General features: G+C 37.0%; 1 long non-coding RNA gene and 1 pseudogene across 1 annotated transcript in view; both read left to right on the top strand.

The window, feature by feature from the left end:
- The window catches only part of LOC125753391 (uncharacterized), a 111,979-nt gene extending 106,907 nt beyond the window's left edge, over nucleotides 1-5,072 (top strand). The window contains exon 5 of the long non-coding RNA XR_007405092.1: nucleotides 987-5,072. This is a non-coding gene — a long non-coding RNA (uncharacterized LOC125753391). The remainder of the gene's footprint in view (nucleotides 1-986) is intronic.
- Nucleotides 5,073-18,891: 13,819 nt separating this feature from the next.
- LOC112661053 (heat shock cognate 71 kDa protein-like) lies at nucleotides 18,892-22,540 on the top strand (annotated as a pseudogene).
- Nucleotides 22,541-27,293: the final 4,753 nt, after the last annotated feature.

Raw genomic sequence — 27,293 nt, 5'->3', positions numbered from 1 at the left:
AGGTTTGGGGAGAATTACCGTCAAGTAAAAGAAAATTATCCACAGTTCCACTATCCTCAACTTTTAATATTTTTTTACTTTTATTCTGGAGTTTTTTCATGAATTTTAAAATGTATTTTTTCCTTTAGTGTAAAAAAATGCCATTGATTATGCCAGCAACATTAATTTAATTATATATTTTCAGAAAACAAAATTTAAAAATTACTTTAAATGTACACAATTGAGGGGCACCTAGCTGGCTCAGTTGGTAGAGCATGCAGCTCTTAACCTTGGGGCTGTGAGTTTACACCCCATCTTGGATGTAGAGATTACTTAAAAATAAAATTTTTAAAGATTATTTACTTATTTGAGAGAGAGCGAGAGAGCAAGCATGAACGGGAGGAATGGCAGAGGGACAAGCAACTCCTCACTAAGCAGGGAGCCTGACCTGGGATTTGAACCCAGGGTCCTGAGATTATGACCTGAGCTGAAGTCAGATACTTAACTGACTGAGCCACCTAGATACCTCAAAAATAAAAATCATTAAAAAATGTACGTAAGTGAAAAAATATATTGTGAGGATATGTGATATGTGTACTCATAATTTATCCATAAATTGGAATCCTATTCAATTAGCAGTCATAGAATAATTTTTTATAAAGATTTTATCTATTTATTCATGAGAGACACAGAGAGAGGCAGAGACATAGAGGGAGGAGCAGGCTCCCTGTGGGGAGCCCAATGTGGAACTTGATCTCAGGACCATGGGATCATGACCAAGCCAAAGGTAGATGCTCAACCACCAAGCCACTCAGGTGCCCCAGAATAATAATTTTTCATGGTAGTATAAACTCATAATGGGACTTAGTTTAACAGCTGTTCATAATTTCACCTTGTGGATTTACTGTATTTATTTAACCTTCTACCATTTTTAGCTGTAGTTTAATTCTGGGTATAAATAACTCTTCAATGGATATATTTATTCATGAATCATTTTTGTATTTCAGATTATTCTCTCAAAATGGATTTGTGGAAGTAGAATAATTAGGTTGAAGACTAAGAAACATTTATGATATTTGATATCCATTGCCAAATAACTTTCCAGAAGAATTCATGAATTTTATAACAATGTCTAATGGGAGATTTTTTTTTCATGTTGTTTCTCAAATTGTGTTGGAATCTTGCTAGGAAGATATGATGTGAGAATGCTAAAACTCCCTTAGTAGGTAATATCTTAGAAAAGCTAAATTTAGATCTTAGTTTTGCCACTTCTTTGAAACCTTGAATATCACTGAACATTTTTCCAGTTTTTTTTTTTTTCATCTGTACCATAGTAATAGTATATATATTTTTTCTGTCTGGTTTAAAGAGTACTATACTAATCAAATATTTGAAAGGCTTTTGGAAAATGCCAAGTACTCTAATTATTAATTCAAACCAAATGGCTTTATAATCTAGTATGATAGAGATAGAAATTCAGATCTTGGAGAATGAGGGCGTTGGCATTTGATCGGAGACATTTGATTTATTTTTGGCTGTGTCACAATAAAATGTTATCTGAGAACTGTGGGCTGACTCCATTTTCTTGCATAATGCAATTTTTTAAAACTTTTATCTCTAATACTGTAGTATTTTAGCAATCCTAGTATATGGTAAACCAGCTTAGATTAGTACTAGGCAACTCATTTGTGTAGTAGTTATGGAAAGGGGAAGGTCAAGTGCTCCAACTGCCAGGAACTTTTTATTTCTTTTTGAAAAAAAAAAAAATTAAAGCCAGGATATGTGAAAGCCAAAGATGAGTTATATGTGTCAAGTACTAAAATGGTTGTGTGTAATGACTGGTAAGAGGAGGAAACATTTTATGTGTAAGGAGAGGCAAGTCAGTGTCATGCTGTGTGTTATGTTCTGTTTCTCAAATTGTTGCAAACCACATGATGATAAAGAAATAAAAGGGGTGAATGGGAGAAAGGGCCCATGCAGTGGTGAGGGGATGAGGATGCTAAAGAAACAAGAAATTGAAGAAAACAAGTGACCACAGGGGAGGAGCAACAGGAATACAGCAGGGTCCGGAGCCTTCTTGCTGAGGAGAGGACACAGAATGTTAAGTTCTGAAGAAGAGGCTTTGTCTCAAGTCCCCAGGGGAAGAAAATGAAGTAGAGAGCCTCTGGAGATTTAATTGAAGAAAAGACCAGCACAATAGGAATAATAGAAGTAGTGTAGGTAGAACCTAAGCAGAGAAGATAAAATACAAGACAGAGGCAACACAGGAAGTGAATTAGGAGCAAAATAAATGTATTATGATTTAGAGGTGGGGAACATACCATAAAAAATCAAAAGATTGGATATTTAATTATTAAACTTTGAGAGAAAAGAAAAAGTAGAGGGCTTTAATACAAGGAAACTAAGACAAGAAAATGGCTGAATATAAAGAAGAAAATTTATTTTTCGTGAAGAGATAGGATCAGGGGATTTTTTATTTATTGCTAAGGAAAGACCTTACTAGAAGCTAGTCAGAGTTTTCATTAACACATTCTGTACATATTCAAAAGTTCTGTACCATTAAGGCTGTAAGATATATGTTCATGGAAGTGGACTCAGGAGGAGATAAACAGATTTATGAGTGCATAGGTCACTCTGTGGAAATTTATGGTAATGCATTTCAGAAAGCAGAGGAACAGTGAAAGAAAGTATCCTTCTGTGTTTAATTATGGCCTACCAGGAAAGCTTGTTGGTCAAAAGGGAGCCAAAGGAACATGGGGAAAAGAGTGACCATGTAACTTTAGAAATCATTAACCTGATTGGAAAAAGCCAAATAGATTTGGGCATTAGACAAAGCTACTTAAAAAACTCATTATGAGTGATAGGACGTGTAAAGAAGAAAAAGGGAGATCTTTAACCAAAGGCAAGTCAAATAAAAAGCCTGGCATGAATGTTGATAGAGTGTGCCAGCCATTAAGCTATTATCTAAGTTTCAAATCCAGCCTATAGACTCAGCTTGTGATTCTGGGGTTGGGACTCCGCAAACCACATTTCTTCTCGGCCAGCTGCTCTCTGGCAATGGGGATGCCAAAAAGAACACACAAGACTGGAGGAAGGAGAAAGGATATTGTCCTTTCTGTGGGGTTGTAGTTATTTCCCATTCCTGTGAGTGTCTTGCCAGCAATGCTTTTCATCCCAGCCAGAGACAGCTCCTTTTAAGTACAGCATCTGATCCAGTTTGCAGTTTTTCTATCCCTTGTAGACCGCCCCTCAAAGACACCAGTACCAGCCTGCTAGCACACAACCCACAGAAGTTTGAGTCTCAGCTTCACTTACCCCTTCTCCTAGTCTCTAGGCTGTAATAATGTCGACTTTCCCCTTTGTTTCCCTACTCCTAGGGATGGTCATTGTTTCCCATATTTGCCACTTCCATTGAACATTTATGTACCATTTTGATCCTTTCCTAGTTAGTTTTAGACCTAGCTAATTCTTAAGCATCTAGTGAGTTCATTTCTGTAAAAAAAAAAAAAAAAAAAAAAAATTAAGTTACTGGGTTAATTATTAGGCTTTCTTTGTATTAGTCAGAACATTATATATACTAGGGATTCTGTTAGCTACACTGATTATAATAGATACTGCAGACTTAACATGACAGAAAGGAGAAACCCACAAGCCATTTTATTAAAAAAAAAAAAAAAAAAAGCAACAGGGTGCTGGGTGGCTCAGCAGGTTAAGCAGCTGCCTCCAGCTCAGGTCATGATCCCAGGGTCCTGTGATCTCTCTCTGCCTGCTTGTCACTCCGACTTGTCCTCTTATTCTCTGTCAAATAAATAAATAAAATCTTAAAAAAATAGCAACAACATCAAATTGAAAGAACAGCACAAATATATTAATAAGAGAATTGAAGCTGAAATGGAGGAGACAAAAATAGAAACTCAGAAGTTAGAAACTTAAGTAAGAAACTTCTTACTTTAGATAAGAATACAGTAGTCAAACCAGGGAGAGATGCCATGTTGAAGATCATAAAGTGAGGCAGTAAGTAGTGACATGAGTTTAATGAACACTGGCAAACCAAACAACTTTGATTACCTTCCCCTGCAAATTAGAAGACATATACGATAAACACACACACATAAATCAAAAGTGAAAAAAATATCAGGACAGTGTCATAGATATTGCATAAATGGACTGACAAGCTAATGTGAAAAAGTCTCATGATATCCCTGTGGAGAAAATAAAAAAGAGATAAAAGGAATAATTATATAGTCAGATGGATATGTATTGGGTTAATTACCATGGCCAAAGTTATTGATTAAAGGGATCAATGACAATATTCATCGAAGGCTCCAGTATTGTTTCACAGGCTCTGCCCTTGTCCTGTTTTTGTCCTGTTCCACATTCATTTTAAATCAATGATGTCAATTCTTCCTGCCAAAGAACACTAGCAACATACTTGTAGCTGAAAAAGATGGGTTTGTTATTCATTGTCATTGCAGGAAAATGTTATTCTGGGGCATTCTATTACAGGATTTGAGTTTTGGTGGAATGATTTTGGAGAGGGCCTAGGAAAATGGGGCTTTAGATGTTATCAGGAAATAGGGATAATTCTGTGATTGGGTCCCTTAATCTTATCTATAAAAAGAACATAGGATAAAGCCATAATTGATTAAAAAAAAAAAAAAAAGCAGTGACCTGTATTAGCCAAGGGGGAGGAAGTTTCATATTTTGTGGCTTACACAGTGACCTTGATTTGTCTCTCTTTATCATACTTTTTGAGTGACCTTGTCTGATGTTGCTATTTTGTGAGATGGTTTATGTTCAATAAGAGAACACAGCGTAGCTGTAAGCATCAGACCAGAACGTCAAGGGGTTCTTTATTCTTAATGATTTATTTAGATAAATGTAGAAGGCAACTTAATCAAATTTTTGGATGACATCAAGTTGAAAAAAGATAATTATATGGACTCTAGAGATAAAATGTATGTTAGAGAGTATAAAATACAAGTTAGCCTTTTATAAATCTAGAAACAAAAGCCTAAAGCAATTAATGACTTTATCTAATTGAAAGAGCAAATAGAAATTAAGAGACTTAATTCTCCCTGTTGAAAATAAGCAAAGAGACTTTACCTCCCCTTTTCTTAGAGCATTTAGTTTAGAAAACTAGTGAGTTCTTTCTCTCTCTCTCTTTTTTTTTTTTAGATTTTCTGTTCATGTAGGAGGGGGAGGGTGGGAGAGAAAATCAGAAGCAGACTGTGCAATGAGCTCAGAGCATGATGCAGGGCTCGATTCCACAACCTCAATATCACGACCTAAGCCAAAATCAAGGGTTAGATACCTAATTGACCAAGCAACCCAGGCGCCTCTCTGTCTTTTTGAAATATACATGAATTTTACTAAAAGCTTAATAATTAATAAGGCTCTTTCCAGCTGTATGACCCAAGAATGTCTTTCTTAAGGATCTGGGAGACATCTCTTTGGAAGGTAACCATCAAACATCATAACCCTGTTTCTCAGTTTCTGTGGGATGGTAGGAGCCTAACTTTGGCAGCACATACCTCACCCCACGTTACAAAATGTTTCCTATTGTATAGATAAGAATTTGTCTTTCTTCTGAATAAAGTCAATCTGCTAACATAGATGGTCACCCCAGTAACTTGGTGAATTTAGGATGAACTGTGTGTGACAAATGGTTCTGTGAAGTCCTTCTTCTTGAGGATTATATCATGTTTATCTTGAGAATATGTGTATAATGAGTTGTATATGATTGTCTCCAGAAGAGGGAGAGATTTCTTTCTGTCTTGGCATTGTCTTTAGTAGATTGCTTCTGATGCATATCACATTCTGGTTTAATGATTATTTAATAATAAACTATTTTCTTTCTCTACTGCCTTCATGGAGAAGTTTCCTGGGTTGGGAGGAGATTTTGTTTTTAATTATATTTCCCCGACCCAAAGGTCACAGGGCGCTGGCAAAGATGGAGCAGTAGATATATGTGGTCAACATTTTGACAGTGCATAGGTAGTGGACTGGAACTAGGAATATTAATAAGGATACAAATAAAATACTGCTCTTTGGTTCAAAGGAAATAGTGACTTTCTTAGTTTGCAAATGCATTCATTCATTAATTTATTTATTTTAAAAATATTTATTTATTTGGGAGAGCATGAGCAGGGAGAGGAATGCAAGGAGGGGGAGAGGGACAAGAAGACTCCTTGCAAGTGTGGAGCCCAAGATGGGGTTCAAAGCAGGGCTTGATTCCAAGACCCTGAAATCTGACCTGAGCTGAAGTCAGATGCTTAACTGGCCAAACCACCCAGGCATCCCTGCAAATGCATTTAAATGTGTCAGATAGTAAAAAGAAAATAGATTCAAAGTTCTGAGATACATCTCTAGTACTTATTTATCTTATAACTAGAAGTTTGTACTTTTTAAAGATTTATTTATTTATTAGAGCAGGGGGAGAGTCAGAGAGAGAGAGAGAGAGAGAGAGAGAGAGAATCTCAAGCAGACCCCACGCTGCGCTCAGGACCCAATCCCAGGACCCTGAGATCTGACCTGAGCCAAAATCAAGAGTTGGATGCTTGACTGATAGCCTCCCAGGTGTCCTGAAGTTTATACTTTTTGAACAGTGTCCTCCAATTCCTACTCACCCTATCCTCCATCTCTGGTAACCACAGGTTTGATCACTTTTCTGTGAGGTTTTATTTTTGTTTTTTAGATTCCACATATAAGTGAGATCATACAGTATTTGTCTTTCTTTTTGACTTATTTTCCTTAGGATAATGCCTTCAAGGTCCACTCATGTTTTTATGGCTGAATAATATTCCTTTATTATTGAATTCCACAATATACCACAACTTCTTTAACCACTCACCTGTTGAGGGACACTTAGGTTGTTTCCATGTCTTGGTTATTATAAATTATGCTGCTACAAATATGATGGTGCAGACATATTTTTGAATTAGTGTTCTTGTTTCCTTTGGATATATTTCCAGAAGTGGCATTACTGGATCATATGGTAGTTTTCATTTTAATTTTTTGAGGAATCTCCATACTGTTTTCTATAGTGATTGCACCAATTTATATCCCATCAAATTGCAGAAAGGTCATATATAACATGATGACTACAGCTCACACTGCTCTGTGATATATAGGAAAGTTAAGAGAGAAAATCCTAACAGTTCTTACCACAAGAAGAAAATATTTTTCTTTCTTTTTATTGTATCCACAGGAAAAGATGGGTATTAGCTGAACCCATTGTAGTAATCATTTTATAATATATATAAATCAAACCACCAATGCTGCTGCCCTTAAACTTATACAGTGATGTATATCAGTTATTTTTCAAGAAAACTGGAAAAAAAGTTCTGAGATTAGAGATAAAAACAGTGCCTTATTCTGGCCTGAGTAGAAAGATTCCAGGAGGGGAAAGTTTAAGGATTCTTCTCAGTTTATCATCTCCTCACCATCTTCTTGAGGTGGCTTCTAAATTCTAGAATGTTCATGAAATTTTGTAGCACTGGCCACATGGGTTGGTGTATGGGGAGTGATTTAGGAGAGGATTCTGGTTACTGGCACCATTATGTGTACCACACAGTCATTTGCTCAGCTATGCGTTGTATAGTCTTGATCTTGGGTACAGTGAATCATTGTTGCCAGTACCCACAAGGCTGTTCACTTCCCCGGCTGCTCTCCAGTCCAATGATCACTGATGCCTCCACTGAGAACTACACCTTTCTTATCACCATGGGCAGTGATAACTGTCACTTTCTCTTTCCACGAATTCTTGAGAACTTCTTGAGAGTAACAAATAGTTCTGTCAGGAACCCCGGGTGGCTCAGCGGTTTAGCACCACCTTCAGCCCAGGGCATGATCTTGGAGACCTGGGATCAAGTCCCCCGTCAGGCTCCACATGAAGGAAGGTTCTGTACACCAGCTGACTAATGGAATCCCCGGACAGAGGAAGAGCACCCACAGCTCTTCACTGGGGGAACTACGGTCAGCCTCGGTATTCGCAGAGATGCTTTGTGCTTTAGAGACCCTGCCATTGAGGGGGAGGCCTGTGGGAAGAGGATGCTTCAGGATGTGGCTTTCCAGTCTCTTGTGCCCTCTTTCCCAGACTGTGCTTGGCTGTTGATGTGCATGGTTGATACACAAAGGTGGTGGTAGTGGATCATAGCCATTTGGATATCCATCACCTTCGACCGGGAAGCCCAAGAGGTGAGGTCTCAGCCAGCAGAAAGGTCAGCTTAGCTTGCTGGCCAATGAGAGAGGTGGATAAAGACAGTGTCACCTCCTCCCCACTTCTCTGCACCATCAGAAAGGCCTCTTGCTGTGTGTTCTCATCTGCCTTGGGGTAACAGTGAGAACAAGCACTCCATTGACATTGTGTCAATGACAGGTCCTCACCCTGCTTCCCCATCCTCTTCAGGGCTGAAGAGGGGCTTAAGGGCCAAATGCCCTTTACCTACATCTCCAGATCTGCACATTTCTCACCACTGCATTACATTTCTGTCATAAGGATATTGGCCATTCCTGAATTTACTGTGTAATGAACATCACATTATTCCAGTTATAATCACTGTGTCCACAGATAGTGTTAATATGCTGGTGTCTGCTGGACAAAGAGCTCCCTTTTCAACTACTCCCATTTCCTCCTCCCCAATATCTCCACCTACCCTTTCCAAATGATAGTCTTTAAACAAAATCATGTGTGGGTCTTGGAGTCCACAGCCTGGTACAAGAACCCACCAAAGAACCAGTTTGCATGGTCAGCACTTCACAGAAGAGAAGCAAGGCACATCCAGCTGTAATGATGCCGCAGCCACTGTCTCATTAAATCTGTGTTTTCTAAAAAAAAAAAAAAAAAAAAAAATGCAGCGAGCCTGACGTGGGACTTGATCACAGGTCTCCAGGATCATGCCCTGGGCTGAAGGTGGTGCTAAACTGCTGAGCCACCCAGGGTTCTTAAAAAAAAAAAAAAAAAGTCTTGCAGCTCATTTGGTGAGGGTCGTGAAGTATGAATCAAGTTTGGGAAAGAACACAATGGGCAAGGCTTCACAGTATTATTTTATCGTGACTTTTTTTTTCTTTTTTAAAAAAAGATTTTATTTATTTTATTCATGAGAGACACACAGAGAGAGGCAGAGACATAGGCAGAGGGAGAAGTGGGCTCCCGAAGAGGAACCTGATGTGAGACTTGATCCCAGGACCCCAGGATTACAACCTGAGTCAAAGGCAGATACTCAACCACTGACCCACCCCAGTGTCCCTTATCACAACTTTTCTCATCTACCTTGGATGATCCATGGCATTATCCTGGGGAAAAATATGAAGAGAAAATAGATAATACATATAATTCAGATGGCAAAGTGTTGCCTAATTAAGTATCATGAAAAACTTGTCATAAAAGGATGATAATTCAGAAGATGGTAGAGGGAGACTGAAGTAAACCTTATGAGGTGAATAAAGCATAAATTCTTACAGCTGACAAATTCATTTATTTTGACATTTATTTTGAAATTATTGCAATAATATCAGTCATATATTTTTAAAATTTATTTATTCATGAGAGACAGAGAGAGAGAGGCAGAGACACAGGCAGAGAGAGAAGCAGGCCCCATGCAGGGAGCCCTATGTGGGACTGGATCCTGGGGCTCCAGGATCACGCCTCGGGCTGAAGGCAGGCGCTAAACTGCCAAACCATCCAGGGATCCCCCATATGTATGTTTTTTAAAGGACAGTAGCAGATGAGCTTTATAAAGTGACAAAATCTGTCCCACAAAACCATTTTCTTTGAATTCTGCAACGTTTGAAACTTCACTTAGTCTATAGATTACCAATTTTTTATATTATTTCTTCATGTATAAATAGGATTTTCCAAATTAGAGGCATGCATTTAATTATTAACAAAACCTTCTGTGTTTGTAAAATTTGGAGGCAAAATTTCTCCTTGTTCAGCTGAATATTATAAAACACTAAGGATATTCATATACCCTTTTAAAGAAGAGTTTGTGTGAGGTTAGCCTACAAAGCAGAAAATGGGCTAATTTAGGAAAGTACAAATGCAATCTGCTAAGTATATAGCAGTGTTGTTACACTGTGAAAAAATACGGATAGTCTCCAAGGGTGGAGTTTACATTTTTCTTGTGGTATAAATAACTGCATTGCAAGGAAACAAAAAAGAAAAGAAAAGAAAAGAACTGAAGGGAAGACTACCATGGACTAAAATGGTAAAGGAGAGCTGGAAATGTAGAACTTTATGGGTTGTGTGGAGAGAAATAAATAAGAATGGGGTTTTCTAGTTTTCTAACATAGTTTACACTGGAGTGTGGCTGATGGAAAGAGAAGACTGAGTTCTCCTTAGGACATGCTCATTTGCAGTGCTTGAGGGATAACTAGGTGCCTTGTGTACAGAACTCCTTTCATGAAAGGAGGTTTATTTAGCTAGAGAAAAAGATTCAGGGATTATTGTAGTAGAGGTGAGAGAAAAGTTATTGAATGTTATTGAAAGTATGAATCTGAGATTCATACTATATGCTATATGAGAATCTGAAAGCCATGAAATTTAGAGGTTTCTCTGTCAAAATGAGACATGAGATGCAGAAGCTATCCCCAAAATATTCACTGGCTTTCCAAACTACATTTAAGTAAGAAGAAAACAAAGAATTGAAAACTTAAAGAATATGTGAATTGTTTGCAACCAGCTGAACACGATAGGTTACCATTTCCACCAGCATCATTACTCCGTTACTCAGGACTGTAGTAGGCAAAGTTGTGAATCACATTATTCTTTCATTTCCAACTTTGTGGCCAGAATCTTTCCAGTAGGAAAAATCCTCAGATGACTTGTGTCTTCAGAGTAGGCACATCCTTCTGTCTTCAGTTCCTCCTTATCCCAAATAGTCCCTAGGACTTTAGAGGTATCCTTGTTAGCCCTTCTACCGTGCTTTTCTTTATGAAAACCTCATTACCTTATCTTTCACTTCTCTTACATCTCCCCTAAGCATCAGCTAAATTATCTGATGCATAACATGCTCAATACTAATTCAGATGGCAAATACTTGTCCCCGAGTAACACATATATACTGTTATTCTAAAGGCATGATTGCAATTTAGACACTGTAGAATATTGAAGAATTGCTTGGGGCAAAGATAACTCTTGTGCTTATTAAGCTGTACAAAAATGCACTTGTTATTTATTGTAGAGACTGTTAAAATAATAGGTTTAATTGATTATAAAAGTTACATAATTTTAGAAATAAGAGTAAGAAAACCAAATCAGCCTAGGAGTAACAACTGATAGCATTTATATGCCTCTTTTTTAATGCATGTTAATTTTAGTATCACCACTACCATTCTTATCTTCTAACCATCTTCTCTTTGTTATCATTATTGACAAAATTGGTTGAATGCTCACTGTGTGCCAGCACTGGGTTAAGTGTCTGACTTGGTGTAATTCATTCACAAAACAACTTGTACTGTAGATCTTATTTTCCCCATTTTGCAGAACAGGAATTGCGACTTAGAGAAGTTAGTTTACCCAAAGACAAATGGAAGATGGAGGATATAAATCTGGGCAACCTGAATTCTAAGCTGTATTTTTTTTTTTTTAGCTTATGCTATATTAAACTGGGTGGTGTTTAAAGTTTTGAAAGGGCAATCATAATGAACAGAGTCTCTCTTAGTAACATTTGTGTTATTTTTCTTCCCGTCAGGACTTTTTAATTTGTATCTTGAATACGGGTGGTGGTGAGCTTGGTTTACAAAGATAATTTGTACCATAATTACCTCATAATTAGAGTAACTCTTCTATCCATTCTTCGTTTGAAAAAGTTTTATTTTTGTTTCTTATACTTTTGTTCTTTGCCTAGTACTAGGTAACAGTGTAATTAGTAACCATAGCTAGTTACATACTACTTTTAGAATAGCTATGTGTCCTGAATTGAGTTATAATGTCCTGAATTGAGTACCAAAATTTGCAATAATATTTTCTAGGCACAAAATAAAGACGAAATTTGAAACTTTTGGTTAATGCTATACAAATCAGACATGCTATCTGACCCACATTGATGCTTCATTATGATTAATGAATATAATAATAGTGCTTCTCTTAAATTTTTCAAATCTAGATAGCCTCTTCCAGTATCTCTGGGGTTCAATTTGCCAGATTTAGCAAATAAAAATATACCAAGTTAGGGACACTTGGGTGACTCAGTCGTTTATGTGTCTGCCTTTGGCTCAGGTCATGATCCCAGGGTCCTAGGATGAAGCCCTATGAGGTCCGGCTCCCTGCTCAACAGGGAGCCTGCTTCTTCCTCTCCTTCTGCCTGCTGCTCTGCCTGACTTGTGTGCGCTTTCTCTTTCTGTCAAATAAGTAAATTTTAATACACACACACACAGACACACACACATATAGTTAAATTTGAATTTCAGATAAACAACAAAGATAATTGTTTTAGTGTAACTATGTCCCAAATAGTGCATGGAATATAGTTACACTTAAAAAAAATTGTTTATCCAAAATTCAAATTTAACTGGGCATCTAGTATTTTTCTTCACAGATTTATCTGGTGACTCCCCTTAGTCCCAGACAAACACTTTGTAATCTCGAATCTCGAATGATTTCAGGGCCTTCCTTTTGAGAAAAATAACGTCCTTCACCCACTACATCCAGTAACTTCTCACAGAGTGGGGCCAGGGAGACCACCATCTTGTCTAAAGTCAGGAGGTGGTTTCCTAATGACTCACATTGAATGACCCTCTGATGTGTGATATATGTGATTCCGGTGATTCTCTTTTCAAAAACACATATGCATTTATTAAAGAACTCAATCATGTGATTAAGACAGTATTTAAAAAACACTCTAAGGGTCGTCATACTCCATTCTCCTTGGAGATTCTGTTCTCCCAGGGCAAGGAAGCTGTGAGGTGAGAATGGAGACTCTTTGTATATATTTTTATGTAATACGTTTTAATAGCATCTTAGGTGTATATCCTCTTTTTAATATTTTATTACCTTATTATCTTACTTTATGCTATGTTGGCTTTTATATAAATTTGTGATCTGCCTTTAAAATCATTCCCGGCTCCACGAGCCTTCCAATATGGCAAAAAATGAAATGTACAGTATCACTAGGACATATAATTGGCCAAAGGAGTTGAATATAATTAAGTATTTAAAGTTAACTTCTGTTTATAGTATGTATTGATACTAAAGGAACACATTAACAAATGCAGGGTAGTCACTAAACTCTAAAGATTGGTCTCCAATGTATATGTCTTTTTTTTACTATCTTGTAGAGTCCTCTCCCTATGGATCTAGGTTGACTTCAAGACTTGTTTTTGATCGATAGATGTTGTAAAAGTGACAACAGGTGACATCCTAGGCTGGAAGATAGGAGGCTTTGTAGCTTCTGTTCTTGGAATATTTGTTTTGATATGTTCCTTCTTGAAATCTGACCTCTAAGCTGTAAGTAGTTCAAACCACGTGGGGATGCCATAGGTCAGTATTTCTGTTGACAACCCAATTGAGGTCCAAGCTGAGACCTTGATATCCAGGCATATCAAGGTGAACCAAGCTGGACATTTACTCTAGTCACCTCTTCTGATCCTAACAGTCCTGGCCATCATCTAACTGAAACCGTATGAGACTCCAAGTAAGAACTTTAGAATTGAGCCTGGTTAATTTATAACACTGAGATAATAAGTAATATGTTTTAAAATTTGGGATTGTTAGTTATTCAACAATAGGTAAATGGCGCATAGTGCAAGGAAGCAGACAAACCCAGAATGTGAGACATTCTGAAAGAAAATTGACCCAATTTAACAACAGCTCAATAGCAGAAGAAAAAAATAAAGGAAGGAATGTGCTCTATGTTAGGTTAAAAGTGACTTCAGAGACAACATGCAAATATCATGTGTGGATGTTGTTTAGATTCTAATATAAAACAACTAAACATATTTTTGAGGCAATTTGGGAAATTTGACTACACTCATAGAGTATTGATAATTCTGTTAGGATTTAAGGTGACATAAGATAAGGCCCTTTTTAAAAATAGTTGTGTATGAAACTAAGTGAGAGTGAAATGACAGATCTTCCATTTGCTTTAAAATAATTCAGCAATGAAAAAGATAAAATGAGAAAGAAATACATGAAGCAAGAATAAAAATCTTGATAATTTTTCACTCTGGTGAGGGGTATATGGAAGTCCATTGTTAGTAACTTCCCTACTTCAATGCATATTTGAATTTTTCATAATTAAAATTAGTGAAAATACTTCCTGATGCGATACAGAATATAAACCACACACATAATCTATGTATGCATGTAAACATGGAAATTATACACATATCCATATAAGTGCACAAATAAACAGACAAAATTATTCAGAAAATAAGAACTACATATCATTTCATAGGTGAGGTTATAGATGGCTTACATATCAAATTAATACTTATTTTCAATTAAATATACTGAAAATATTATAAAAGGTAAGGTATACAAAATATTTTATAACCAACACTGTTTCCTTTCTTTCTTTTTTTTTTTTTATAATGATATTTTTTTTTATTGGTGTTCAATTTACTAACATACAGAATAACACCCAATGCCCATCACCCATTCACTCCCACCCCCCGCCCTCCTCCCTTTCTACCACCCCTAGTTCGTTTCCCAGAGTTAGCAGTCTTTACGTTCTGTCTCCCTTTCTGATATTTCCCACACATTTCTTCTCCCTTCCCTTATTTTCCCTTTCACTATTATTTATATTCCCCAAATGAATGAGAACATATAATGTTTGTCCTTCTCCGACTGACTTACTTCACTCAGCATAATACCCTCCAGTTCCATCCACGTTGAAGCAAATGGTGGGTATTTGTCATTTCTAATAGCTGAGTAATATTCCATTGTATACATAAACCACATCTTCTTTATCCATTCATCTTTCGTTGGACACCGAGGCTCCTTCCACAGTTTGGCTATAGTGGCCATTGCTGCTAGAAACATCGGGGTGCAGGTGTCCCGGCGGTTCATTGCATTTGTCTCTTTGGGGTAAATCCCCAACAGTGCAATTGCTGGGTCGTAGGGCAGGTATATTTTTAACTGAGGAACCTCCACACAGTTTTCCAGAGTGGCTGCACCAGTTCACATTCCCACCAACAGTGTAAGAGGGTTCCCTTTTCTCCGCATCCTCTCCAACATTTGTTGTTTCCTGCCTTGTTAATTTTCCCCATTCTCACTGGTGTGAGGTGGTATCTCATTGTAGTTTTGATTTGTATTTCCCTGATGGCAAGTGATGCAGAGCATTTTCTCATATGCATGTTGGCCATGTCTATGTCTTCCTCTGTGAGATTTCTGTTCATGTCTTTTGCCCATTTCATGATTGGATTGTTTGTTTCTTTGGTGTTGAGTTTAATAAGTTCTTTATAGATCTTGGAAACTAGCCCTTTATCTGATATGTCATTTGCAAATATCTTCTCCCATTCTGTAGGTTGTCTTTGAGTTTTGTTGACTGTATCCTTTGCTGTGCAAAAGCTTCTTATCTTGATGAAGTCCCAATAGTTCATTTTTGCTTTTGTTTCTTTTGCCTTTGTGGATGTATCTTGCAAGAAGTTACTATGGCCGAGTTCAAAAAGGGTGTTGCCTGTGTTCTTCTCTAGGATTTTGATGGAATCTTGTCTCACATTTAGATCTTTCATCCATTTTGAGTTTATCTTTGTGTATGGTGAAAGAGAGTGGTCTAGTTTCATTCTTCTGCATGTGGATGTCCAATTTTCCCAGCACCATTTATTGAAGAGACTGTCTTTCTTCCAATGGATAGTCTTTCCTCCTTTATCGAATATTAGTTGCCCATAAAGTTCAGGGTCCACTTCTGGATTCTCTATTCTGTTCCACTGATCTATGTGTCTGTTTTTGTGCCAGTACCACACTGTCTTGATGACCACAGCTTTGTAGTACAACCTGAAATCTGGCATTGTGATGCCCCCAGATATGGTTTTCTTTTTTAAAATTCCCCTGGCTATTCGGGGTCTTTTCTGATTCCACACAAATCTTAAAATAATTTGTTCTAACTCTCTGAAGAAAGTCCATGGTATTTTGATAGGGATTGCATTAAACGTGTATATTGCCCTGGGTAACATTGACATTTTCACAATATTAATTCTGCCAATCCATGAGCATGGAATATTTTTCCATCTCTTTGTGTCTTCCTCAATTTCTTTCAGAAGTGTTCTATAGTTTTGAGGGTATAGATCCTTTACATCTTTGGTTAGGTTTATTCCTAGGTATCTTATGCTTTTGGGTGCAATTGTAAATGGGATTGACTCCTTAATTTCTCTTTCTTTCTTATCCAGTATGTTCAACATAAAATTTAAGATTTATGTAAGAACTTTCTTCTTTTCTTGATGTTATTCCCATTTATTTTTTTTTTATAAATTTATTTTTATTTATACTGGCATGTCAGTGAGCCTATTGTATTGACTTGGAAGCTTTCTGGAAGTTGTCAGGGGTTCGACTCCTGAGTGGCTCAGTGTTTGAGCGTCTGCCTTTGGCTCAGGGTGTGATTCCAGGGTCCTGGAATCGAGTCCCACATCGAGCTCCCTGCATGGAGCCTGCTTCTCCCTCTGCCTGTGTCTCTGCCTCTCTCTCTCTCTCTGTGTGTGTGTCTCTCATGAATAAATAAATAAGATCTTAAAAAAAAAAAAAGGAAGTCAGGGGTTAGAGGACAAAACTAAAGTTATCTCATATTCCATATTAGATTCCAAAATTAACCTGTCTCAGTCACAGTTTTGCAAAGCAGGACAATTGTTGGTTTTGTCTACACATACGAAGTCTAAAAAGTTACATAAATTATATACTAGTTACTAAAGAGTTATTAGTAAAGTTTTTATGGCTCTGGTTCTTGAATAAATTTAGATAAATACTTTGTGTATAGGAATCTGGTTAATATTCCTTCTTTCAGAGAGTCACTAAAAATAAAGAAAAGGATCACTGCATTAAAATGTCAAAACGAGTCCCAAAGTACAAATTTTAAAGTGACCTTTAAACCATTTTGGAGCTTTTCATTTCAAATTAATATAGCAAATTGATAAGTAATAGCACAGTTTTTTCCCCCCTCAGGAAATGTCCTTTTATAAACCTGAAAGGAACCTGAGAACCCCAAATTAAAATTATGTTAAATCATAAAATTAAGAGCTAACAGTTAGACTTAAAATAGTCAGTGATAAGCGGACTCAGCTTGATGTAGACAGCTTTATAAGAATCTTTAAAATTCTTGTAATGTTCCTGCTGTGAGCTGATGAAGCTGTGCTTAAAAACTCATTCCTTTCAAATGACCCTAAGAAGAATGACTCTTCTGAAAATACAAAATGTTAAATTCATTATTAAGTCGTATTTTTAAAGTTTTCACAAACCCTAATATTATCTCAGATTCTTTGACAAAGGCTTGATTCCTGAGTCTTTTTCGTTAGGGTGGTAATTTGGTCAACTAAGAGGAAGCTTGCCCTGGGTGTGGTGGAAAGAGAATAAAAGTAAGCTCATTTACTTTTTGCAGATCAGTTATTAAATGTCACATTGACATTTACCATTGACATTGACAGTATGACAAGAGGCTTTCTTTTGGCCTGCTACTCCCCAGAAAAGAAAATTATAATGTAAAAGATGCTGTATACTTCCCCAAACATCTGTGGTTAATCTGATTAAAATGATTGGGACAGAGTCAGAAGGAACATGCCACAGTTTGTAAAATGAATTAGTTCTAAAAACACTGTGAAGGAAAGATTTCTCAGTGTGTATTAATAGAACAAAACATTGTATTTTGTGGGTCCATTTTAAGCTATCAAAAGAGATAATTACAGAAGACTCCATGAGTGATTCAGGGATGATCACATATGTACTTTGCAAAGATATAAAAATTTACAGTAATATGAAATTAATGAATTTCCTGCCAACAACAGTATGTTATGATATAAAGTAATATCTCAGAAGTAATCACTTAAAAAATTAAGCTGAGGATTTATTTTCTACATTATTTGAACATTCACAATCCAGATCTTTTATATATATCTTTGGGTTTCCACTTGTTTTCTGTTTTTAATTTTGCTAAAAGTTAGACTAACCACAGAGCCGTGCAAGTCCAGGGTTCTGGCTGTGGTACTACCCTTCTGATGCTCTGGCTCCTATTTGTCTACCCTGGGGGACTAGGATATAACTTTGTCTATTGGAGCCCCCAGACTCAAACTCTTCTCTCTTAATGCTCCTTACCCAAAAGGATTGGTTGCTTTCTTTTTATGTAAGGAACTCATTCATTATAGATCAAAACTCAACCCAGTCATTGATCTGAGGGTGAATTGACAGCTAATAGCAATTAGCTAATAGTCATTGCTCCAGGGGTGTTTCCATTTTAGTAACCTCTGAAGTCTAAAGTGGAGTTCTTAGATTTCTGGGTACCTAAGAAATCTGGTACTTGGTGAGATTGTGAAAAGCATTGCAGACCTTTGGATAGCATTCCCAGAAATTTCAGCTGCATGGAATGGGATCAAGTAATGTATTCTTTTTTAAAGATTTTATGTATTTATTCATGAGAGACACATAGATGCAGAGACACAGAGGCATAGACAGAGGGAGAAGCAGGCTCCTTTCAGGGAGCTGGTTGTGGGACTCGATCCCCAGACCAGGGATTGCACCCTGAGACAAAGGCAGTCACTCAACCACTAAGCCACCTAGGGATCCCGGTAATGTATGTTTTAAACAAGCTCCCAGATTTATTCTTTCTTTTTTCCTATTATAATGTTAAAAAAACCCCAAAAAACAAAACCATCTTACTGAGATGTTACTGGAACATATTCACATGCCATGTAATTCACCCATTTAAAATGTAAAATTCAGTTGCTTTAGTATATTGACAGAGTTGTATAGCCATCTCCATAGAACTTTAAGACATTTTCATCACCCCCAAAGGAAACCTCATTCATACCCATTAGCACTAACTCTCCATTCTCCTAGTACTTGACAACCATGAATCTACTTTGTCTCCCTACATTTGCTTACTCTAGACATTTCATAGAAATGAAATCATACAGCTCATTGAATGCAGCAGTAGCTCTCCAGACTGCTGTTTTCTTCTGAAGGTGAGCTGGACCCACACAGAAGCAACTAAGAGACCTGCAGTTGGCATTGATGTTGGCACCATCTACTCTTGCATGGGTGTTTTCTAGCATGGGAAAGTGGAAATAATTACCAATGTTCAGGGAAACTAAACCACCCCAAGTTATATCACCTTCACAGAATGATTGATTGTTGATACTGCAAAGAATCAAGTTGTGATGAACACCACCAACATAGTTTTTGAAGCCAAACACTTGATTGGACATAGATTTGATGATGCTGTTGTCCAATCTGATCTGAAGCATTGACCCTTCATGATGGTGAATGATGCTGGCAGGCCCAAGGTCCAAGTAGAATATAAGGGGGACACAAAAAATTTCTATCCAGAGGAGGTGTCCTCTATGGTTTTGATGAAAATGAAGGAAATCATGGAGGCCTATCTTGGGAAGACCATTACCTGCATACTTCAATAACCCTCAGGCTACCAAAGATGCTAGAACTATTATTGCTGGTCTCAATGTACTTTGAATCATCAATGAGCCAACTGTTAACTGCTGTTGCTTATGGCTTAGACAAAAAGGTTGGAGCTGAAAGGAATGTGCTGATCTTTGAGTTAGCAGGTGGCACTTTTGATATATCAGTCCTTACTCTTGAAGGTGGGATCTTTGAGGTCAAGTCCACAGCTGGAGACACCCAAGTAGGTGGAGAAGACTTTGACAACTGAATGGTCAACCATTTTATTGTGGAGTTCAAGTGCAAACAGAAGGACATCAGTGAAAACAAGAGGGTAGTCCATCATCTTTGTACTGCTTGCAAACATGCTGAGCATATACTTTCTTCTAGAACCCAGCCTGGAAGCTAGACTGATTCTATCTATGAAGGAATTGACTTATATACCTCTATTACTCATGCCTGGTTTGAAGAATTAAATGCTGACCTGTTCTGTGGCACCCTGGACCCTCTAGAGAAAGCTCTTCAGGATACCAAGCTAGACAAGCCTCAGATCTATGATATTTTCCTGGTGGGTGGTTCTCTCTGTATCTCCAAGATCAGAAACTTCTATAAGATTTCTTCAAAGGAAAGGAACTGAATAGGAACTGTTGTGTATGGTGCAGCCCTCCAGGCAGCCATGTTTTCTGGAGACAGATCTGAAAATCTTCAAGATTTGCTGCTGTTGGATGTCACTCCACTTTCTCTTGGTATTGAAACTGCTGGAGGTATCATGACTGTGCTTATCAAGTGCAATACTGCCATTCCTGCCAAGCAGACATGAACTTTCACTACCTACTGTGACAAACAGCCTGGAGTGCTTATTCAGGTATATGAAGGTGAGCATGCTATGACTAAGGATAACAACCTACTTGGCAAGTTTGAACTCACAGGCATACCTCCTGCCCCTTTTGGTGTTCCTCATACTGAGTCACTTTTGATATTGATGCTAATGGTATCCTCTATGTCTCTTCTCTGGAGAGAAAGCACAGGAAAAGAGAACAAGATTACCCTCAAAGTGACTGGAGCCACTTGAGCAAGGAAGACATTGAGTGCATGGTCCAGGAAGCTAAGAAGTACAAAGCTGAAGATGAGAAGCAGTGGGACAAGGTGTCTTCAAAGAATTCACTTGAGTAAATTATGCATTCAAAGTGAAAGCAACTGTTGAAGACAAAAACCTTCAGAGTAAAATCAATGATGAGAACAAACAAGATTCTTGACAGGTGTAATGAAACCATCAACTGGCTTGATAAGACTGCAGAGAAGGAAGAATTTGAACATCAGCAGAAAGAGCTGGAGAAGGTCTGCAACCCCATCATTACCAAGCTGTACCAGAGTGCCAGAGGCATGCCAGGGGGAATGCCTGGAGGCTTTCCTGGTGGTGGAGCTCCTCTCTCTGGTGGTGCCTTTTCTGGGTCTACCATTGAAGAGGTTGGTTAAGCCAACCTGAGAACGGGTCTAGCCTTGTTCCACACAAAACATTTGAAGGACCTAAATGTGTAGCAAATTTTAATGACAGTTTTAAAGTCAAGCTGCTATAGTAAATATGCTAGGCGTTCTTGATACTTGAATATGGCATATGTACATAGGGAAAGGAAATAAACATTGTATTGTTAAGTGGAAAATGCAATGTCTTAAATAAGATTGTATTTAAAATTAATCAGTACAATATGTGTTCTTTTGTGACTGGTTTCTTCCATTTAGCATGTTTTCAAGGTTCATTTATGTTGTAGCATGTGTCAGTATTTTTTGTTTTTTGCCAAAAAAACCCCTCCATTTATGTGGATATACCTCATTTAATCGATCCATTCATTAGGTGATGGACATTTGAGTTGTTTCCACTTTTTGATTGTTACAAATAGTGCTATTATGAACATACATGTACAAGTTTTTTGTTTAGATGCCTGTTTTAATTTTTCTTGGGTATAAAGTTGAAAGTGGTATTGCTGGGTCATATAGTAACTTTATGTTTAACTTATTGAAGAACTGCTAAACTGTTTTTCCAAAGAATTGGCTGTATCATTTACATTCCCATTAGCAAGTATCAGAGTTTGCATTTTCACAAATGTTTACAATTATCCTTTTTTTTTTAAAAAAATTAGCCATTCTAGTAGATGTCAAGTGGTATCATACTGTGTTTTAATTTGAATTTCCTTAATGATGAAAGACCTTGCGCATCTCCATGTGTCCTTTGGGGCATTTGTATATTTTCTTTGGAAAAATGTATATTCAAATCCTTTGCTTAGGTTTTAATTATTTTTGTTCTTTCAGTAGTGAGTTGTAAGAGTGCTCTACATACTCTGAATGTAAGTTTCTAATCAGATATATGATTTGTAGATATTTTTTCCCATTATTTTGTGGGTTGTCTTTTCATTTTCTTGATGTTGGCTGTTGAAGCACAAAAGTTTTTAATTTTGATACAATTTATCTACTTTTTTTCTCTTTTGTTTTTTGTGCTTTTGGTGTCATATCTCAGAAACTGTTGCCTAACCCAAGATCATGATCTATTCTTATACTTCTTATAGCTTTAGCTTTTACATTTATTTCTATGATCAATTTTGAGTTAATTTTTGTATGTGCTGTGTAGTAGGGTTCAATTTAATTTCTTTGCATATGAATATCTAGTTGTCTGAGAACTGTTTGTTCAACTTATTCTTTCTGTGATGAAATGTCTCGACACCTTTATTGAAAGTCAATTGACCACAAATGTAAGACTATTTTTGTGACTCTTGATCTATTCCATTAATTTCTGTTTACTCTTATGCCAGTTAACACTGTACTCTTTTTTTTTTAAAGGTTTTATTTATTTATTCATGAGAGACACACAGAGAGAGAGAGAGAGAGAGAAGCAGAGACACAGGCAGAGGGAGAAGCAGGCTCCACACAGGGAGTCTGATGCGGGACTTGATCCTGGGACTCCAGGATCGTGCCCTGGGCCAAAGGCAGGCGCTAAACCGCTGAGCCACCCAGGGATCCCAGCCACCCAGGGATCCCTGTACTCTTGATTACTATAGATCCTGGTTAACTTTTGAAATTGGGAAATAGGTGATCTCTAACTTTATTTTTCTTTTTCAAGATTGTTCTGGCTATTCTGGGTCCTAATTCCATATACATTTTGGGATCAACCTGTCAATTTCTGCAATTAAGTTAGCTAGGATTTTGTCAGGAATTGCTTTGAAACTATAGATCAATATGGGGAATATTACCATCTTAACAATATCAAGTTTTGTAATTGGTGCACATACACTATCTTTCCATTTATTTAGGTTTTTCATTTCTATCAGTAGTGTTTTGTAGTTTTCAGTAGCCAATTCCAGTACATCTTTTATGAAATTTATAGTAAATATTTTATTCTTTTGACGCTATTCTAAATAGAATTTTTTTTCTTAATATCATTGTTGGAATGGCTTTTGCTAGTATATAGAGATAATTGATTTTTTGGTATTAATCTAGTATTCTGCAACCTTGCTGAGTTCACTTATTCTAATAGTTTTCTAGTGATTACTTATTTTCTATTATAGGATTATGTCATCTGTAAATATAATTTTACCTCTTTCGCAGCCTACATACCTGTTTCTTCCCTGTTGTCAAATTGCTCAGGTCCTTGAGTAATTCTGATGTAAATGGTTAGAAGATTAGACTTGGAAAAAGTGAATTAAAAAGAAAAGTTCAGACACCATTTCAGATATTGACAAATGAAGACAGAATTAAGGCCTCTGAAGCCCATACTTAAATCTCACAAAAAGAGTAAGTGTCTAATCCCCAGTGCATAAATATGGCCCCTGGAGGATATGATTGAAGACTATGTAACCACTACTTAAGTTTGTTTCTTTTTGGAGAATTTAAAAAGTATGATTTTAATGACATTCTCTAAGAGGAACAACTTATATTTATGCAAGTATGTAATTTTTAATGCTTACTCTATTTAATAGGATATTGAGAAAGGAAATACTAGATTTTTTTGAGTTCAAAGTCTATTAGTAGTTCTATGAATTGGGGAGTATCAGTTAATCTTATTGGTTTTTAATTTGCTGATTGTAAAATAAAACTAATGATAGTGTGTCTCTTTAAGGAATACATACATATATTCATCAGCAATGTATAGCATATTATAGATAGTAACGTGTGTTTCTAAATACATAATAATTCTTTTTTGTATAATAGTTTTGTTGATCACGTTTGAGATCACATTTAAATTAAAACCTTATTAAGAATATTGGTAACTTTCATTCTTTGTACTCAACATTTAAAACCCTTGTTGACATTGTATATGCACCAGTTACAAAACTTGATATTATTAAGATGGTCATAATTGCCATTTTCACATTTACAAATTGGGATAAGACATCTTAATATAATTCACAAGAAATTAGAATTTTACTTATGGTGTTAGTCATTTTCATTCATAAAGCAATGCTCTATTTTAGAAGATTCTTTAACTTCGTCTTGTAAAGCCAATGTTATTTTACAGTAAACCCTTACCACTAAGTTGTTTATAACCACCAGGGTTTAAAGTAGTAAGATTAACACAGATATGTGTATACTTTGGTGGTAAAGCATCTTTTTCACTTATTTTTCTGGCATTAGTTTAGATATGTAATTCAAAACTAATTAGGTCATACATTCCCTGACCATCACTAAACATACTTGAAAGCAATTAAATTAAATAGAACAGCCTTTTCTCTTTACTTTTGTCCTGAAGAGATTCTTTTTATTATCTAGAAGATATAAATGTGTACAAGAGGTCTAAAGTTTATCAGACTCATTTTAAGGAATTTATGTCTTTTGGAGCTAGCTGTGATTTTTAGTTTTAAATTAAAGGTCGTTATAACTGAGGAAAACATTGGATGTCCAGCTTTTTTCCCCATAGATTGGATTCACATTGGTGTCCAAGAGGGTTATATGCAAAGATGAATAGGAGACTTTGTCCTCTTCTTCCTTGTCTTTTTATTTTTTTAAAAGATTTTATTTATTTATTCATGAGAGACAGAGAGAGAGGCAGAGACACAGGCAGAGGGAGAAGCAGGCTCCATGCAGGGAGCCTGATGTGGGACTCGATCCTGGGTCCCCAGGATCACGCCCTGGGCTGAAGGCAGTGCCAAACCACTGAGCCACAAGGGCTGCCCCTTCCTTGTCTTCTTAAAAAAAAACATCATTTGCTTTCTTTGCCAAAAGGAGTTAGCAAAATGGATCAGCTCACCCTGAACCGGTTTAGAAATTGAACTTGTGCATTGATTTAGAAATTTAAGAGAGAAAGTGGGAAATTTTGGTGTTCAACTCCTACACTCAAAGCCATGAGAGACAGAGTGGGAGGTGGGAAAAGGTTTTCTAATTATGTTTTGCAGTGAATGGCTGATGCTAGTCATTGCTTTTCATCTTGAATCCAGCCTCCCACTCCCATACTATCCTTGAGCACTGACCTGCATCTCAGGGAGCTGACCCCTGCAATCTGCTTTTCAGTCAATGTTCAGTCAATGTGAAATGCTGGGAAGAGGTTGGGGGCAGAGAGCAGATAGAAATCAGGGATTTATTTTGTGTCAGAGGGGATAAAAGTTTGTTGGGGCCTGAAGATTACATGATGTTTTGAGCCCTCTTCAAGAAAAAGAATATAAAATTGCATTATACGAATTATATTTAAGAGTGAAAATATACTTAGAATGAGAAAAGAAATCACTTCACTACATTTAATGATTTTAAAATGCTGGCAAGATGCACCTGGGTGCCTCAGTCAGTTAAGTGTCTGACTCTTGAATTCAGCTCAGGTCATGATCTTGGGGTAGTGGGATGGAGCTCTGCATTGGGCTCCATGCTTGGTGAAGAGTCTGATTGAGATTCTCTCTCTCCCTCTCCCCCCCTCCCACTCCCCCACCAGTCTCTCCTTCAAATAAATAAATAAATCTTTTTTAAAAAATTTAAGAAAACAAATAAAACCTGGCAATAATCACAAACATCAAAAGCCCAAGATAAATATCACAAAATTTCTTATGTTACTCTATATACCTCCATAATATTTGTTTTCAATATTTTTGCATACTCTTTAATTACTTCTTCATATGATAATGATTTTGTACACTTTAAACAGTATAAAATTATATAGTATGTAAGATTATTATATGTACTATAACAGTATAAGATTATGTAGTCTTTCTTTCCTCTGGCATGGGTGATCAAAACTTGTTCTTTTATTAATTACAGTTGAGATGGACAAAACATGATTTCACATGCAGACATTTTGGCTATTCACAGTACTGCTATGGATTTGGGTGTTGGAAACGCGGGAATTTTAACTTTCTACTCTGCATGGTTTTTATAAGAAATGTATTGCATATTTACAATTATATACAGTGTATAGATTATATCCTCAAAAAAGATAATTTCTGTTTTCTTTGGATTTTAACAACCTAAGTATCATCTTAGAATTTTATATGATTGACTATAGAAGAATTTTCCCCAATGTAGCTTTTGTGCCCATACATTGCAAATGCACTTTCTCTCCCATCACCAGCATACTTGTGCTGAGCCCTAGAATACTTTCATATTATAGTACAGTGCCTCATCCTGTCAGGACATTAGATAGATATCCATACTGGACAGTAGAGGGTTTCTAGAGGCCGGTTTTATACCAGGATAGCCAGAAATAATTTTACTGTACGTGAAAGTGACTATAAACCACACACTGTGTCTCACTGAGATCTCTTTAATTGAATCTCAACTGCCCCTTAGTTGGGTTCAAATTCTGGTAGCTACTCCCATGTCACTTGACATGAAAGAATTATGATGATGGTAAATTGGGATGGAAAGAGACCATGGTCCTAACCCAACTGCGGTTAATACGTCCTACTAATTTTCTTATTATTAACATTTCTACAACTCAGGACTATGTAATACATTGCCAAGGTCTTTGTGAGGGGCCCTGAGGAATAAGTTTCCGTGGCTTCACAGCAAGTCCATCTTTGTTCTTTGTATATGTCTGTGTTCCTGCCTGTTTCAGGCTCCATAATAATATCACCTCTGTAATTCCCACTTCCCCAGGAGCCTCTGCCATGCTTCCAGCATTGTGTTGTGCCTTATTTCTGGGCTTTCCATCAACTGTAGATTGGCTTCTTAGTGGTTCTAACACTTTTGTGACTAGCTACCTATATTAAATTCCCTCCATTGAGTTACTTGCTATGACCTGTGATTTCCTAACTGGACTCTGACTGTTAGCCAGGACCTCTATAATAATACCATTGCGCCCAAGAAGGAAGAAATGGGGAGTAGTTCACAAGTGAAGTATTGCTAGTCAATTGGAAGGGTTTAGTTTCAGTTTGATCTGAGAATTTAAGTGGTAAAGAATGAGGAAAGTGTAATAAACAGTTTGAGTCCATATTTTGGTGTTTGCCGACAACTTGTAAGCATCGCTTATCCTTCCTCTCTTCCGCCCCACATCTTGGAGAGCTAGTAAATAGGCCCAGGTACCCCCCCGCCCCCTTGGAACAGGTAGGAAGTCCAGACCATGCATGGGAACTCTCATCAGTCCTGCCCCCAGCCCCCATAAAAATTCCAATCCATAAAAAATCCAAAAATTTCATTTCTTGCTCTCTTAAGCCATTTTCAGACCTGCTCAAGAGCCGTAGCTTTCTACCCCAAGAGGGTATGAAACTAGCTTTCTCTAGTTTCATACCCTCTTGGCAAGTGTGTGGTATCATTATTCTCTATATTGAACCAAATTTTGGGTGGATGCCATTCTTTTTCTGCAGTA

The sequence above is a fragment of the Canis lupus genome, chromosome 23 (assembly GCF_003254725.2).
Source record: "Canis lupus dingo isolate Sandy chromosome 23, ASM325472v2, whole genome shotgun sequence".
Lineage (NCBI taxonomy): Eukaryota > Metazoa > Chordata > Mammalia > Carnivora > Canidae > Canis > Canis lupus.
Note: the sequence above shows the minus strand (reverse complement) of the source record. Positions and strands in the feature narration are given on the sequence as shown.